Source organism: Rattus norvegicus, chromosome 7 (assembly GCF_021556685.1).
Source record: "Rattus norvegicus strain SHRSP/BbbUtx chromosome 7, alternate assembly SHRSP_T2T, whole genome shotgun sequence".
NCBI lineage: Eukaryota > Metazoa > Chordata > Mammalia > Rodentia > Muridae > Rattus > Rattus norvegicus.
This window is the reverse complement of record NC_141540.1, coordinates 118,727,265-118,743,127: the sequence shown is the minus strand read 5'-3', so window position 1 is coordinate 118,743,127 and position 15,863 is coordinate 118,727,265. Positions and strand designations below refer to the sequence as shown.

The following is a 15,863-nucleotide window of genomic DNA, read 5'->3' as shown; positions in this document are numbered from 1 at the left end:
CCAAGGCTCAGATGATTCAGACTACACTGACTTCCTGAGCTAGACTGGAGAAGCCAGCTGGGAGCAGGTGGCTTGTGGGGCCTCTCTTGGGATGGGGGCTGTGTTTCAGGGATGCCTGGAGCACTGACCTGGAGCACTGGAAGGTGTTTCTGGTGAGAGCTGGGTTGGGCATGGTGAAAGTGGAGGACACATCAGTAGGAGGGGGTACTGGATGAAAGGTAGAAATTTAGAGATTCAAGGGAGGAGCCTGCAGTCCTGAGCCCTGGGCTCCTTGCCCAGGGAAGGTGCCAAGCAGCCACTGAAGAGGTGAGGGTTTGCTGAAAAGCTCCCTCTGCCCCATTTAGAGAACCCGGGAAGGGAAGTTCCAGCCTGGGCTTTCAGCTGGTCAGGAGCAGGCAGGACAGGACTCACCTACACTTCTTATCTGGGAGGCACTCATTAGAGGGGCTCACATGTGAGTGACCAGCAGGAAGGTTCACTGTACACAGAAAGACCAAGGGTTACACTGAGAGAAGGTGTGTGTCTGTGTGTGTGTGTCTGTGTGTGCGCGTGTGTGATGTATACATGTAAAACCCAGAGAAAAGTGTAAGTGTAATGCATATGTGTGCTTGTGTGTGCTTGTGTGTGTGTATGCGTGTGTGTGTGTGTGTGTGTGTGTGTGTGTGTGTGTGTGTGTGTGTGTGGTATATACATGTAAAACCCAGAGAAAAGTGTAAGATGTTTCATCAATTACACTCCAATTATTTTTTGAGACAGGATCTCTCATTGACCTGGAACTTCCTGCTTTTACTAAACTGCCTGGCCAACTGCCTCCAAGGACCCTCCTCTTCCTGTTTCCTTAGCATGTGCCACTGTGCCTGGCTTTTTACATGCCTGCAGGTAATCCAAATGCAGGTCCTTGTGCTCTGTATTGACTGAGCCTTCTTTCCAGCCCCACTCACTCTTCTCAATACCCCCCCCGTGTGTGTGTGTGTGTGTGTGTGTGTGTGTGTGTGTGTGTGTGTGTTTCCATATCATATTGTCCATACTAGGAGAGTGCATAATTACTGAGACACACCCATACTAAGTAACATAAAGGTATATGACCAATCTATAGAGGGGACAGCAGTGGCTTTTGCATTATAGACTCAGAGATCTGTCTGCGTCTGCCTGCCTAGTGCACCACCTACACCACCCGCCAGCTTGAGTGGTGTGTGTGTGTGTGTGTGTGTGTGTGTGTGTGTGTGTGTATGTGTGTGTGTGTGTGTGTGTGTAAATCACAGCCTCTTTTCAAGTTCCCTGATTCTACTAGAGCCATCTCAGCATATCTCAGGGACTCCTCCTCTGAGTGTTTCTCCTTTCTGAGACCCTACACTGCCCATTCATGTCGCTCCTAAGTAGAAAGACTAAATGGACACCAGAGGACAGATATCATTTCTGAAGCATTTTAGTTCAATCGTGAGCTCTTTGATTTTTCTCCTCCACTCTTAAGTTGCTATGAATACCCGGCAGGGCACCGGGATGGTGAACCTCCCTTGCTGTCCTCTCTGCCTCCCTGTTAGAGACTCCACCTAACAGGCCATTCCTCCAGGCTGTCTGCCATCTTTCTGTTCTCTAGACAGCCTCTCCTCCCACTGTGGCTTATTCAGCTTTCTTTCTACAGTTTACACTTCCAAGTATTAGTTCAAGCTGCTGATCGGGGCTTCCCTGGTTCCCTTGGCAGCCTGGGAGTCAAAGCAAGCAAGGTCTTGTGTCTCAGAGGCTGCATGTGAGGCAGTCTTCACCCCTTTCTAAATGTGTGACCCTGGATGAGTCACTTCAGGTCTGTTTTCCTCACCTGTGAACAGGAACAAGAGTAGCTCGCACTGAGAACAAATGCTTCAGTGACTAGGTGGGAGAGCAGTCCTGAGGGAGAGCTGCCATTGTCACCAGCTCTCACCATAGCAACAAGAACATTCACTGTCAATTTAGCCAGGTCCCAGCAGGCAGAGCTGCTGCCTTCCCTACACTGCTAAACACGGTTTCTTTCCTTCCTCTGTTTCCAGGGGAATCTCAGTACAGTTTCTGTTGGTCTATGAAGTCACACACACACACACACACACACACACACACACACACACACACACACTCTTCTGGTGAGAATGAAGGAATGAACCCCCTCACACACGGCCTTTGTTTAGATGTGAATGCCCTTTAACCCAGTTATCCACTTAGACAAACATCGTATGAAATAACCTCAAATGCAGGCACTGACAGGAATGAGAACATTCTCTGCATTAGTATTTGCATGTGATTAGGAAAATCATGAGGTCCAAGAGTCACAGAGAAGAGCAGGAGTCGACAGTAGCACACTGCAGGGCAGGGACCAGGCAGGACTCCAGGGCCTGATGGGACAAGGATATCATGGAAGCAAGGAGGGTGTGGTCCTTGGAAGCCACAGAGGACCCCAGTGAATTTGCTAAACTGAGGACCTGATACTTGGTACAAGGCAGTGCTGTGGATACAGAAGAACCATTTATAACATAGGCATGCTACAATGCACACATGTAATATGAACAGGAGGGAGTGCAGTGTGTTTTTAAATGGTGGAGTTTGCTCATCAGAAAGTGGATGTGGATTAGAAAGTCCCAGATTCAAGGCCTCACTCTATCAATACTGAAAAGTCACATCCATTGTGTGTAAGGACTTCATTATGTATGAGTAAGGAGTCAAGAGCATCATGGAGAGTAAGGGTTGTGGCTTGGCTAGGAAAGGCCACCACAGGCTAATATATTGGATGCTTGGTCGTTAGGGTGTGGTGATACTTGGGAGGAATTAGGGCATGTGGTCTTGTTGGAGTGTGTCACTAGAGGTGGACTTTGAGCTTTTCTCTCTCTTCCTGCTGCCTGTGGATCTGGATATACAACCTCAACTTCCCTAACACCCTGTCTGACCCCATGCTCCCCACCATGACCATAAATGGGCTAAACCTCTGTAACTGTAAGCAAGCCTCAGTTAAATGCTTTCTGTATATGCCCTGCCTTGGCCATGGTGTCTCTTCCCAACAATGCAACAGTGACTGAGAGAGTAAGTATTCAAAGTAACAATGTAACAAATTCAAAGTAACTGTGTAATAAACACAGTTTCCGCCTGCAGAGGCCACCAGAACATTCCTCCCCATCTCTTTCTGAGAGTCAGTCCTTTCTCCACGGCTGTGTTCTCACCTGATGCCTTCTCCAGTGTCCCCAACAGAACAGCAGTCCCCAATAGGACAGTATTCCTCTGCCTTGCTGGGGAGAGAGCAGCAGGGCTGGGATCACAAGACCAACGTCATTAAATAGCAGTGACAGAGCCCAGGGAAACAAAAAAACTGTGGGTCAAGTTCTTTGGTCCTTGGCAGTCACTGTTGAAAGAACTGTGCGTCCCAGATCCCTGATCACTAAGCCGTCCCCATTCTATCTCACAGGGTACCTTTTCCTCCTGTAGCCTGGACCCTGGTGAGCTGAAGGAACACCTGTCAAGTCCTCTGCCTGACTCCTAGACCTAGCAGCCATATTGGGCACTCCAGGTAAGCAGTCTTGTTCTACACAGCCTGTGAGTGCCAGAGCCTCTGCGCTGAACTCCTGCTGGGGAATCAAAGATACAGATGAGAGACCTGTCTTAGGATTTTACTGCTGTGAGCAGACACCCTGACCAAGGCAACTCTTATTAGGACAACATTTAATTGGGGCTGGCTTACAGGTTCAGAATTTCAGTCCATTATCATCAAAGCATGGCAGCGTCCAGGCCAGTCATGGCGCAGGAGGAGCTGAAAGTACTACACCTTCATCTGAAGGCTGCTAGGAGAAGACTGGCTTCCTCGAGGCTAGGAAGAGGGTCTTAAAACCCACACCACAGTGACACACTTCCTCTAACAAGGCCACACCTCCTAAATAGTGTCACTCCCTGGGCCGAGCATATTCAAACCACCACAAACCCCAAAGGGAGCCGAGAGAGTTTCCTAGTCCTAGGTCAGAGCAACTCCCCTTCCTCACTTTGTCTTGAGTAAATTCCCAGGAGTCACCTCTTCCATACCCAGCCTGAAAAATGGAAGCCAGAAAAGGAGACAGAGACAGAGGAAGGGAGGGAGAAAGGGAGGCAGGGAGGGAAGGAGGCAGGGAGGGAAGGAGGCAGGAAGGGAGGGAGGAAGGGAAAAAGAGACATTAGAGTCGACTCTATTTCATCACTTTCATGGTGGCTTACTCTCATTCGAGCCTGGGGCACAGTCCTCGGGGAAGCAGTACATCCTGCTCCAACCCAAGCCATCCTGGAACTCACTCTGATGAGAAGCCTGGCCTCGAACTCACAGAGATTTCCCTGCCTCAGCCTCCCAAGTGCTGGATTAAAAGCATTTACACAGCTTGTCCCTTACTCATTCAAACTCTTGTGCATAGTCCTCTAACCATATACATTTCCTTCCCATCTAGAGGAGAAATGCTTCCTTGAGACTCTGTTTTTCTGCCTCCTGGATACGAGGAGCCTAGAGAACCTGCAGCTCCTGCTGACTGAAGAGGAATCCTGGAAACATTTTGTGGCAGGAGTTGGTTTGTCCAGGTCACCTCCCTGAGGGACGCCTGCAGTAGCAGAGTTCAGGCCTGGTTGGCTTTTTCTAGGCAGGAATACTCTTCCCAGACAGACCAAGTACTCAGGGTTCAGGGTGTCTCTTCTCAGCAAATATTCCCCTCTCCATGTTCTCTACCAGGGAGAGCCTCTGGTTGAGGGGAGATGGCAGCAGCCACAGGGAACAAAATTATTCCTGCCATTGCCGTTCCTGTGACCATGGGAAGTTAGTTTATTACCTTCTTCTTTATTTGGTCACCATTGACTGGCACTGTGAGAATAATAAGATAACACATGTGGGGAGTCCAGCATATGGCCAGCACACAGTAGGCAGCCTGCACGCAGTAGGTGTTCATCAAAAGTTAGCTTTTCAAAGTTTTTTAGTATGTTTGTGTGCATGTGAGTGTGTGCGTGTGTTTTGCATGTGGCTGAGTTTATGTTACAAGCAGTCTTCCTATATCAGTCAGTCTCCCCTATTACAGGGAAGAGGAAGATGCCTGGTGGGAAGCTCTTGTTGAGAACTTTGCAGATCCTGATGAAGAAGAAGAAGAAGATGAACTCCAAAGAAAGTGACCTTCTGGACAAGAAAGAGAGGTACTCAGGCAAAGACTCAGTGAGGCCTTTTTCTCTCTACATGGGAAGAGAAAAGAACAGGGTTAGAAGACAGTGCATAAGAGTTTAAATGGATCAGGGACAAACTGGTTAAGTATGTGTCTGAGCACCTGCCACTGGACCACTTTTAATGATGTCACCTGTGTTAGTGACTGAGTTGTGTCCCTAAACTCATTGGAAAAGCCCTATCCCTAGTGACTGTATTTGGAGATGGAGAATTTAAGGACCCACAGTATTGAAATTAAGTGAGGGCACGTGCGCGCTCCCTGAACCATAATACAATCAAGTTCATAGTACATCAAGGCCCAGAGAGGACACCAGATCCCCTACAGCTGAGCTACCAGGTGTAGGTGCCAGGACCTGAACTCACTTTTTCTGCAAGAAAACCATACATTCTGAATGAAGGAAAATAACAGTGCCTTTCTTTGCCTGGAACTCACCATTATGACTAGAGTGGATGACAGCAGGAGTGCTGCGGTAATTTTTACTCCCAATAAACCCGTATAAAAACACACTCTCCACTTACTATATTTACAAGCTGTTAGCCTAGATTGAGCATCTCCATCAGCACACCAGCCTACCCCCCAGCTAAGACACCCTTGCTACTTGCAATTTCTCCCACCCCCCCATGTGATTCTGCTCCAACCTCTCTTCCTCTTCCTCTCTCCTCTAGACCTTTTACTTCCCCTGCCCAATCACAGGCTCTCGCCCTTTTCTAACCAGTAAAAATGGGCAAAAGCTTCCCATGATGTCACCTGAGTCCGTGACAAGTGCTCCTTTGAAGTAAACTGCTTAGTTCTTGAGTAGCTGAGCCAGCTGAGGGCCACAGCCAGTTAATATCTCCTAGTGGCTTCTGAAAGTCATTGAGTCCTCAGTTGGTTTCTTCTGATTTGTACCTTTTATGGCCTAACCTTTTGTAGGCAAATTCGATATCCAAGATAATTAATCCCTTCTTTGTATTTTTCAGGAGTGATTTACAATCCTCAGCAAGGCAGGGGGTTTTTTGTTTTTGTACTTTTTTTTTTTTACTTCATCAAGCATTCTTTCCAGGAAACTTATATCTGAATGAGCCAATAAGATATCATCCATATAATGGTAAATAATGGATTAAGGAAGTTGTTTGGGAAATATCTCCAATGGCTGTTGTACAAAATATTGGTAGGGCTATTAAACATTCTTGGGGCAGGTCCTTCCAGTCTTTTTATTGGGTGTACTGAGAAAGCAAACCTGTCCTTATCATGTCCATGTACAGGAATTGGTGGGAAAAAAACACAATCTTTTAGATCAATCACTATGATAGGCCATTCCTTAGGCAACAATGGAAGGCAATGGGATTCCAGGCTGCAGGGAACCCATTGGCTGAATAATCATATTAATGGCTCTGAGATCTGTCAACATCCTCCATTTGCCAGATTTTTTTTTTAATGACAAATACCAGAGAATTCCAAGGTCTGGTGGACTCCTCTATATGCCGAGCCTCCAGCTGCTCCTGGACTAGCGCCTGAAGTTTTTCTTTTGTCATAGACCATTGGTCAACCCAACTGGGTTGTTCAGTCACCCACCTTAGCAGTAAGGCTGTTGGTGTTTTAACAGGAGCTCCCGGTGTAAAGCTGACTTGTCAGCCCCTGCTGCCTCTTGCTTATGGACAGACTGGACAGTCTGTAACTGCCTTTGGAAACATTGGTCAACATTTTGATTTTTTTTTTTAATTAGGTGCCTGACCGGTTTTCTGGCCAGCCTGTGAAACTGAAGGGATATTAATTTGTGTTTTCCACTGTTGCAACAGATCTCTTCCCCATAAGTTTATGGCTGTATCAGCCACATAGTGTATAGGGAGGTGTCGATTCCTTAATTGGTTCTTGACTGTGTCAGAAAAGGAGGTGGAAGCTAACTGCTGGGTGAAGGGGAAAAGGTGGGACTAAGGGACACAGAAAAAAGTTGACGGACCAGGTTTGGAGCAAGGACAAAGCAGCAAACATATAGGTCCTGAGACCCCCTAGAGTGTGTAGCCCCTGCCTCAAGCAGGAACCGGGGAAGAAGGAGGGAGCTAGTTGATAAGATTAGAGCGGGAAACTTTTTGACCAGCCATTGGGTTATCTGGCTAGTTCTAAAACAACGAAACTGTCTAGTACTTTCCATTCGCTACACTAAGAAGGGCAGGAGGAGAAAGTGGGCAGCCAGGGTGGTTGTGGGCAGCTTGGAAAAGCGAGCTGTGAGGGGATGGGATTGGGGAACGATCACAGTTCCAGGGAAAAATGACCAACTGGCCATTGGCAGAGCTACACTGGGAGCTCGGGCTGGCTCTGGTCATGATCTGGGAACTAAGCCAAGAGCCTGGCTCTGGATAAAGGAGCAAGAGTGTTTTTAAAATTCCAAGTAACAATGTATGGCCTTAATTTTCCTATAGAACCCTCAGGCCCTGTACATTTAAGTCATCTAATTCTTTGCTTTCTTTGGAATAAAGTCCCAACTCCTTGAAACTGGATGCCTACTTCTTGAAGTGGCCAATCTGAAGGCCAAGATTTTAGGAATAGTGGTGACACTGGATCCGGTATCAACCATTTCTTCAGTTGCAATGTTGTTTACCAATACTCTAAGCTTGGACCTTTGATCCTCTATAGAAATTTGCCAAAATATTTGTTGTTGGTCCCTTTTTTTTTTTTTTTTTTGGTTCTTTTTTTCGGAGCTGGGGACCGAACCCAGGGCCTTGCGCTTCCTAGGCAAGCGCTCTGCCACTGAGCTAAATCCCCAACCCTGTTGGTCCCTTTTTAAGTTCTTTGAATTGTCTGTAGAATTTGCCTTGACCTTGTTATCTGGTCTCACAAGGTCTATTTTCAGAGTGGTGGTGTTTAATTGTCTTGAGGAAGAGAAATCTGCCTGTCTGGCATTGGGGCTGGGCCTTCACCAAATACACTGTCCCCATGAGTGACTGAGGTCTCCCTTCCTCCTGGAAGTCCTTGCCTTCAGTGTCTCCTTCCTCTGGGTCAGAGTGACAGCAAAATCCCCATCTTACTTTGCCTTTCTCAGGCTGAGAATTCTTCATGGAAGTGCTTGGAAACCTACCTGTTCTGACTTCTCAATTTTACCTCCTTCTTTTTTTTTTTTCTTTTCTTTTTCGGAGCTGGGGACTGAACCCAGGGCCTTGTGCTTGCTAGGCAAGCGCTCTACCACTGAGCTAAATCCCCAACCCCAATTTTACCTCCTTCTGAAGCACTGAGATGCCTTGGGAATGGGGCCACATGTGAATGGGGATTCCCCACATGTGAATGGAGGGTCCACTTGTGTTTCTTTACCTTCACTCAGTGCTGGGTTTTGAGTGGATGGATCTTAGCTGTGAGCATCTCCACCAGCTCAGGAGTACACACCACTGCAGGCCAAAAAAGACCTCAGGCTTCAAAGAATGCCCTATCTCTATTAGGGATGTGCAACTTGCAGAGGCTTGCAGCGCAAGGGTCCAGACAAACATGGACGCTCCTGGCCAGCAGGACAATGTAGGGCAGACAGGTAATGTCCCAGGTCAGACCAAGAGATGGCTGTTCCTAGGAGAGTGCCCTCTACAGCAAACACTAATGTTCTTCAAAATATGGGGTTATTTCTTTTTTCCAACCTCACCTCTCTTCATTTAGAGTTCCTAGGGAGAAGTACTTTGGTAGTGATGACACTGACATTGAGGGGAAGGCTCCTTTATTTATTTATTTTTTTTTTGGTTCTTTTTTTTGGAGCTGGGGACCAAACCCAGGGCCTTGCGCTTCCTAGGCAAGCGCTCTACCACTGAGCTAAATCCCCAACCCCGGAAGGCTCCTTTATTAAATGTCTAGCAATAGCAGGGTGTGCTGGAGGGCACCCTAGAGAGGCAGCTCAGCGATGAGGAGCACAGCCTGCTCTTCCAGATGACTGAGTCAGTCATCGCCCAGCCCCCTCACAATGGCTCAGAACTGTTGGAACTCCAGTCCTAGGAATCCGATGCCTTCCCTCCTCTGTCCTCCATGGGCCCCATGGGTGAATATGGTACACAGGCACAATGCAGGAGAAGCACTCATATACATAAGATAAAAAATTAAAGGTCAATTATAGATGGTTTTGAATTCATTGGTCCTTAGGAACTGAGAATGGCATGGCTTGTCGAGCATGTGCATCATGGTAAGGAAGAGCTTATAGAGTTGTAACATTCTGTGCTTCAGCGTGAATGCTCTGTGGTTTCCACAGCACAGATCTTACTTTACAAGCTGTCTTCCTCACTCAGCTCAGCTCTCCCGTTACAGAAAAGAGGAAGATACCTTGAGGGAGGCTCTTGGTGGGAATACAGCTGATACTGATACAGAAGATGAAGACCAACTCCAAAATGACCTGTGGCACCAGGAAAGGTTCTTGGAGGCTTATCCTCAGGTGAGGCAGGAGCTCGAGGATCACATCAAGAAGCTCCATGCCCTGGCAGACAAGGTTGACAAGGTGCACAGGGACTGCACCATCTCACAGGTGGTGGCCACCTCCAGCAGTGCTGTGTCTGGAGTCCTCACAATCCTTGGCCTGGCTCTGGCACCTGTGACAGCAGGAGTCAGTCTGGCACTGTCAGCCACTGGCATGGGGCTGGGAGCAGCAGCGACTGTGACTAGTGTTTCCACAATCATTGTGGAAAAAGTAATCGTGGTGTCTGCTGAAGCTAAAGCCAGCAAGCTGGTGCCAACCAAAGACACGATGAACGGCATGAAAGAAGTTTTGGAGCAGAGTGGCCCCAGAATTGTTTCCATATCCAAAAATTTGATAAACTTTAAGGATAACATTCAAGCCATCAAACTGATCAAAGCCAATCCTCACCTAGCAACTAATGCCAAGTTTCTCATGACCGCAGGGAAGACATCAACCCAAACCACTAGACAGGTGAAGGAAGTCTTTGGAGGTACAGCTCTGGCAATGACCAAAGGAGCCCGGATCATGGGTGCAGCCACTGCAGGTGTTTTCCTCATGATAGATGTGGTCAGGCTTGTGAAACACTCGAAGCATTTGCATGAGGGAGCTAAGTCAGTGTCAGCTGCAGAGCTGCGACAGCAGGCTCGGGACCTGGAGCAGAAGCTGCAGGAGCTCAACCAGGTTCACGACAGCCTGATTCAGTGACCGCTTCCCCTTCAGTGCAGCTCAGAGGACTGGGAGGGAGTGTGGTGGACAGAGCCGTGAACACATGAGAGGCCCTTTTAGTCTCCATACTGCCTTGCAGTTCAGCCAAGTGGGCCATCACAGTGACCATTCTTTTCTCTCTGACTCCTTCAGAGCTACACTAGGACAAAATGTAGAAGCTTTCTTAAGAACCCTGGAAACTTTGCAGGTGGATTCATAGAATTGATCATTTCTTCCTCCATCACTGGTGGCAGCCTCGTTCCATTGCCACCCAGAAGACGGTGAAGGAAAGAATAAATACAAAGCCAAGGGAAGTGGCTGTCCCATCACCCACTCAGAGGGTACTGTGTACAGGCTGACAGCCATGCCATGCCCAAAGAGGCCTCGAGTGGGATAACAGTTGTGAGATCCTCAGGAAACAGATCCAAGCATCGATCGCCTGATCAGCTCAGGGCAGGATGCTGTGTGTAGACACAAACATCAAATGGCCTTAGAACTCATGGAATATGGGCCACCTGATAGCACAACCAGGATTGGTGTGCCCTGGAGAAGCAGAGCCCTGAGGACTACGCGTCCTGAGGACTTCTTGCTGTTTTCCCAGTCTCCATGTCCTTCCTAATCCCTGTGATGTGTGAAGAGTCTAATGGGGCTTGCAGCCCCTCAGTGAGCAGGATCATGGGCACACAATAATAGGGTTTGACCTTTTTCCAGCATTGCTGCTGGAGCAGATTAATGATTTGCTCGCCACCCTGGGAAAGAACTTTGAAATGTAGGTTATTAGCAGTGACCACCACACTTACAAAGAACTTGGAGATGGGGAAATTAGGTTAAGATGTTTTTTGCTAGTGGCTCTGATGTAAAAATTCTAGAATACAGTTTGAAGTTCAGAAAGGCACCCTCTTAATAGCTGAGTTAGGGATATTTTATGGTCAGGGAACATGAACAATAAAAGGCTGCTGTGAGATGCCACTCTTGCTGTAACAGGGCTTGTGATCAAGGTGATGATTGATTTCTTATACCCATTTTTGCCCTCAACTTCCTGATGCAATCTAATAAAAAATTGATGAGTAGATTATTCATGCACTCTGAGAATTTAAGATAGAAATGACTGATTTTTAATATAAATGTTTAGATTTGTGGCTCTGTCAAGATTTTTATAAGACTGCCTTTTAAGATAAATAACAAAGTAATTGTTTCTTTCTAACTGCAGATTGTAGCCTTCCAGGAAAAAACAAAGGGCCTGAGAAAATGATCTTGCTTGCTTACACTTTGTTAAGCTATAAAAAGTTACTTAGTTACAAATGTTGTGGGTTGTTGGGAATAATTTGCTTTTTCTTCACCTGTGATATGTAAAATGTTTTTTATGAAAAAGGGATATACTGTTTCTTTGTAATCATTTGCTTAAAGATTAATAGAATATAGTCACATTGTAATTTTTATGCTGCTTGAAAGAGTTTGCTTGGATATATAAGATGTGGAAGAAAAATAAACTGTTGGAGCTTGTTTAGCTTCACAACTCTGTGTGTGTGTGTGTGTGTGTGTGTGTGTGTGTACGTGCACTTGTCTGTCTGTGTGTATCTGCATGTGTGTGCATGTGTGTGTATGTGTATGTGTGTATATGTGTGCATGTGTGTGTCTGCATGTGTGTATGTGTGTACATGTGTGTGTGCATTTGTGTGTTTGCATGTATGAGTGTGTCTTTTGGTATTATGTATGTGTATATGCCTGTGTTTATGCATGCATGTGTGTGTGTGCGTTCATGAATGTGTGCCTGTATGTGTGTGCATGTGCATATGTCTGCATGTGTTTGTATGTGTGTGCATGTATGTGTGTGTATGAACAGGATTCTTTTCTCCCTTTTTATTTTTCTTGCCAGCCCTCAAAGAGTTCAAAGGGTTTCTTCCCAGGCACAGGGAGTTTGGGTCCCACTGAATCAAACTTTATTCTCTTGAGAAAAGTCCACTGAGTGAGAAATCAGCAACTCTATGCCCTTGCCTCAGTTTCCCCTGACCTGTCAAAGCTGACCTTCAACAAAAGTCCATACCCATGTACCATATTCACAATTGACATTAGCTATTCCTGTTGCTATACACAGTTCCCACCTTCAGATACTAGAACATGGCTGCTTATCTCTCCCAAGTACCCACTCAACCCCTTCTCTTGGCCATATCTTCAGTTGATCATCTTTCACCAGGACCCTGACAGGAGAGGAGGGCACAGCCTTCACTAGGATGCCTGTAGGTAGCAGGACCACATCTACCAGTTATGTGAGGAAGACAAGTCAGTTACCACTTCCTGGCTTAGTGTCATCGCCATTGAGATTTAGTGTAAGAAAAACAGAATCCTAGACATGGAGAGCTTAAAATATGGTCAGTGCATAGTAGGTACTCTTAAAGTTGCCCTTGAGAGCCTAGTGCAAAGAAACTAGAGTCAAAATTCTCCTTGTAGGAGAGAACTTGTTTTGGGGCAAGTCAGGGAAGTATAGACAAAGTCAGCCTGTGATCCAATTCTGACTCAGTCACTTTCCTCCCAGCAGAGGAGCTAGAACAACAGCAGGATCCTTCTGTGGGCTTAGGAGACACAGAGCCCACGATGCAGATGCACGGAGCTGGGTTCAATCCTAAATGTCCTTGCTAAGATCATAAGCCCCATACAGTGGGAAAGAGTTCAGTCTGATGGGACATGGTGACAGACTGGGATGAGCAACACATCAGGGATGGAAAACCAAATGTCAGCATCCTTCTCAAAGCCCAGAGTAACCAGGTCACCCCACGGGGTCAGGAGACACTGTGAGTGACCCTAGAATGAAGGTATAGGTGGAAGGTAGGACAGCAGGGCCAGAAGGAGAGGGAAGGTTGAAGGCACAAAGCAGAGGTCCAGCAGAGGACACGCAAGAGGAGGAGGGTACCTTTATCACCCCTGCTCTGATGTCATCCAAGGGTGTGCATGGATGTGCTTGAGTGAGCCCTCCACATGCAGGCTTCGCTACAGAGTTCTCAGGTAGCATTTGGGACTCTTCTCCGTTCTACTCAGAGCTCCCTGAATATCGGGACGGGTGAGACAGCTTCCAAAGTCAGCGTGGTCAGAAGACAATTTGCACAACTGGAGACTGAGGATTCCCCGGGTCCTTATCCACAAGAAAAATTCCCCTCTTACACGGTCCAAATTCGGGGGGAATTCAACTTAGGGCCTAGCACTTGTCAAATGCTCCTGAATCTTTGTATGTGGCCTTGACTTGCTCAGTGAGGCCCGGGTGCTTTGTCTCCTCCATCACAGGAGCAGGAGGCTGTGGTACATGACGCTGTGAAGGAGCACGAAGTACACAAGGCTGTGGGGGACAGTGACAGCCTCCAAAAGAGTAGGACAGGAAGAGGTTTTAGATGGTTTTCTTTGAAAAGGAAGTTCAAGGTGACCATCAGGAAGCTCTGAGCCCAGGGTCTCCAGATTAAAGAGATACACGTGGGCTGTGCCTTCTCCAACGCGGTGACCAGTCCAGGGGCACAGCCTCTGGGGTTCTGGGCATCACTGGTATAATTCTGGCCTCCCTTCACATTAGGGGACGGCTGCTGCTCTTAGGAGTTGAGCCGTGGCTGGGAGTAGCAGCTATTGCCATTGGTGCTACCACTGTGTCTGTGGCTAAAGCAAACATGTTGTCAGACGAAGCTGAACCCAGACGCCTGGTTTCAACCACCAGGGAAATAATTAATGCGACTTCAGTGAGCCTGGCTAAGGCTTCTGGGGAGGTTTCTAAAGTACTGAATGCTATCATCAGAACTTTGAAAGCAATCGGGTAATGTGTCCAGGCCATCAGGATAGCCAGGAGGATCACCACTGTTAAATTCCCTGCCTGGCGTCTGGTCAGGCATAGAAAAGCCTGCTTGGTCAGTGAAGAGAGGGGCCAGAGTCAGAGGGGCAGATTTGGGATCACCTTCCTTGCACTGGATGTGTATGTCGTTGTAGCAGACTCAAAACACATCCACACGGTGAGACGATAGTCATGGATGCTGAAGCAGTAGGACAACGGGTGGCTTGGGAGCTTGAGCTGTGTCTGCAGAACTTGTCTAAGCCCACAAGACTGCAGTAAGAGTGTGCCAGTGACACCTCGCTCTAAGCAGCACAGGGATCAAGAAAGATGCCCCGGGCACAGTGGGCAACACTGGGGGTATTTTGTTATAGGGGTAAGTGGGTGAGAGCAAGTCTGTGGAACTGAACACTGAGGAGTTTGTGTTTCTGGGACTGAGAACAAGGTTAGTGTGGAGAGCTAGTGGGTCAAAGAGAAGACAGCAGAAGGGTCTGAGGGTCTGAAGCGAGGGGCAGAGAAGACTAGAGGATGTTCCCCATGCAGAGTGTGAAAACACAGAGTGGGCTGTGCAACGAGACATCTGGGGAAATTGAACCAATAACATGCAAAAGCCAGAGAGAGAGTTTTGAATATGGAGGAGACACAGCGGCTCCTCCCTCTTCTTCCCCATGGGTGCTGTGAGCTGCGGCCACAGCCCTTCCTCTTCAGCAGCAACAGCGCCAACTCGCCCTTTGTCTATTAGGTATTGACTTCTGGGTAGTGACAGAGCTGGTGATGGTGTTGAGGGTGGCATTGTAGTGACAGGAGAGTGGGTGGAGCCCTTGCCAGGGGTGAGGCCCTCTAAAGAACCAATGGAATTAAAGTGGATCTTGTGTGGTGCAGGTAAGAAAGAATTTATGTTATACATGTATTGCCATTAATGTGCACTGAGTAGTCAAAGTGCTCTCTACACTATAGAAGCTTAACCTATAATTCCTCCCTCAGGGCTCTAGGATTGTGTAGAAATAAAGTGAACTAAAGGTTTACTCTTAAAATTCTCAAGATAAAATGCTCACTTCAGCTTCTGAATTCCTGTGTGCTTCAGAGGAGCCCCCACAACCCCTCACACCACCCATACCCACCAAGGGATAACATTGGGGAAAGATACCTCTCAAGGCAGAAATTGCAGAAGGTGCTGGAACCTTGTAAGCCCTGCTTCTGTAAGCACACTAAATTCAGTGGAACTCCACCAAGAAGTGCCCTCTGCGGGTGGCTGCAGAGGGACCAAATTCAACACAGTTTTCAGCCCATTGAGAACAGCCTGAAGAACCAGGTTGGGGCTACATTTTGCAAAGCACTAGCTAGGTCCAGGCCAGAGAGCATAAAATGAACCTGGCCTCTCCAACTCTCTGTGTGCCACCTGCTCCTTTGCTGGTCAGATTTTACACCACAGCACATTTCAGGGGAGTGAGTGTAGACTGACTTTATCAGAAGCCAAAAACTTTGTGGTGGCAGAGTGTAAACCAATTTGAAGTCAAGAGCTACATTTTTAGCCTGGGCAAGATGGCGCAAAGGACGAAGGCTCTTGCTACCAATGTGATGATGTGGATTTGATCCTGGAGAACCCATAGTAGAAGGTGAAGCCTGACTTCCTCATGCTGTTCTCTGACAACCCTCCGCCTGCCGTGGCAATCACCTAGCTCCCTACCAAACGCAAGCAAGCACACTAAGTAAGTGTAAGTAGATATCATTCTTCGAAGGCACTGATGTTATTAGAAATTGTTTTGTTTTGTTTTGTTTT

At 47.3% G+C, this 15,863-nt stretch overlaps 1 pseudogene across 2 annotated transcripts; it reads left to right on the top strand.

Moving 5' to 3' along the window:
• The first annotated feature begins 4,424 nt into the window (after positions 1–4,424).
• On the top strand, positions 4,425–11,637 carry Apol7b-ps1 (apolipoprotein L7b, pseudogene 1; annotated as a pseudogene). Of its 2 annotated transcripts, XR_015625739.1 has the most exons (3): positions 4,425–4,551; positions 5,040–5,151; positions 9,432–11,637. The product of XR_015625739.1 is annotated as an apolipoprotein L7b, pseudogene 1, transcript variant X1 (transcript). The 2 variants fall into 2 exon arrangements; XR_015625740.1 differs by lacking the exon at positions 4,425–4,551 and having other exon boundaries at positions 4,888–5,151.
• Positions 11,638–15,863: the final 4,226 nt, after the last annotated feature.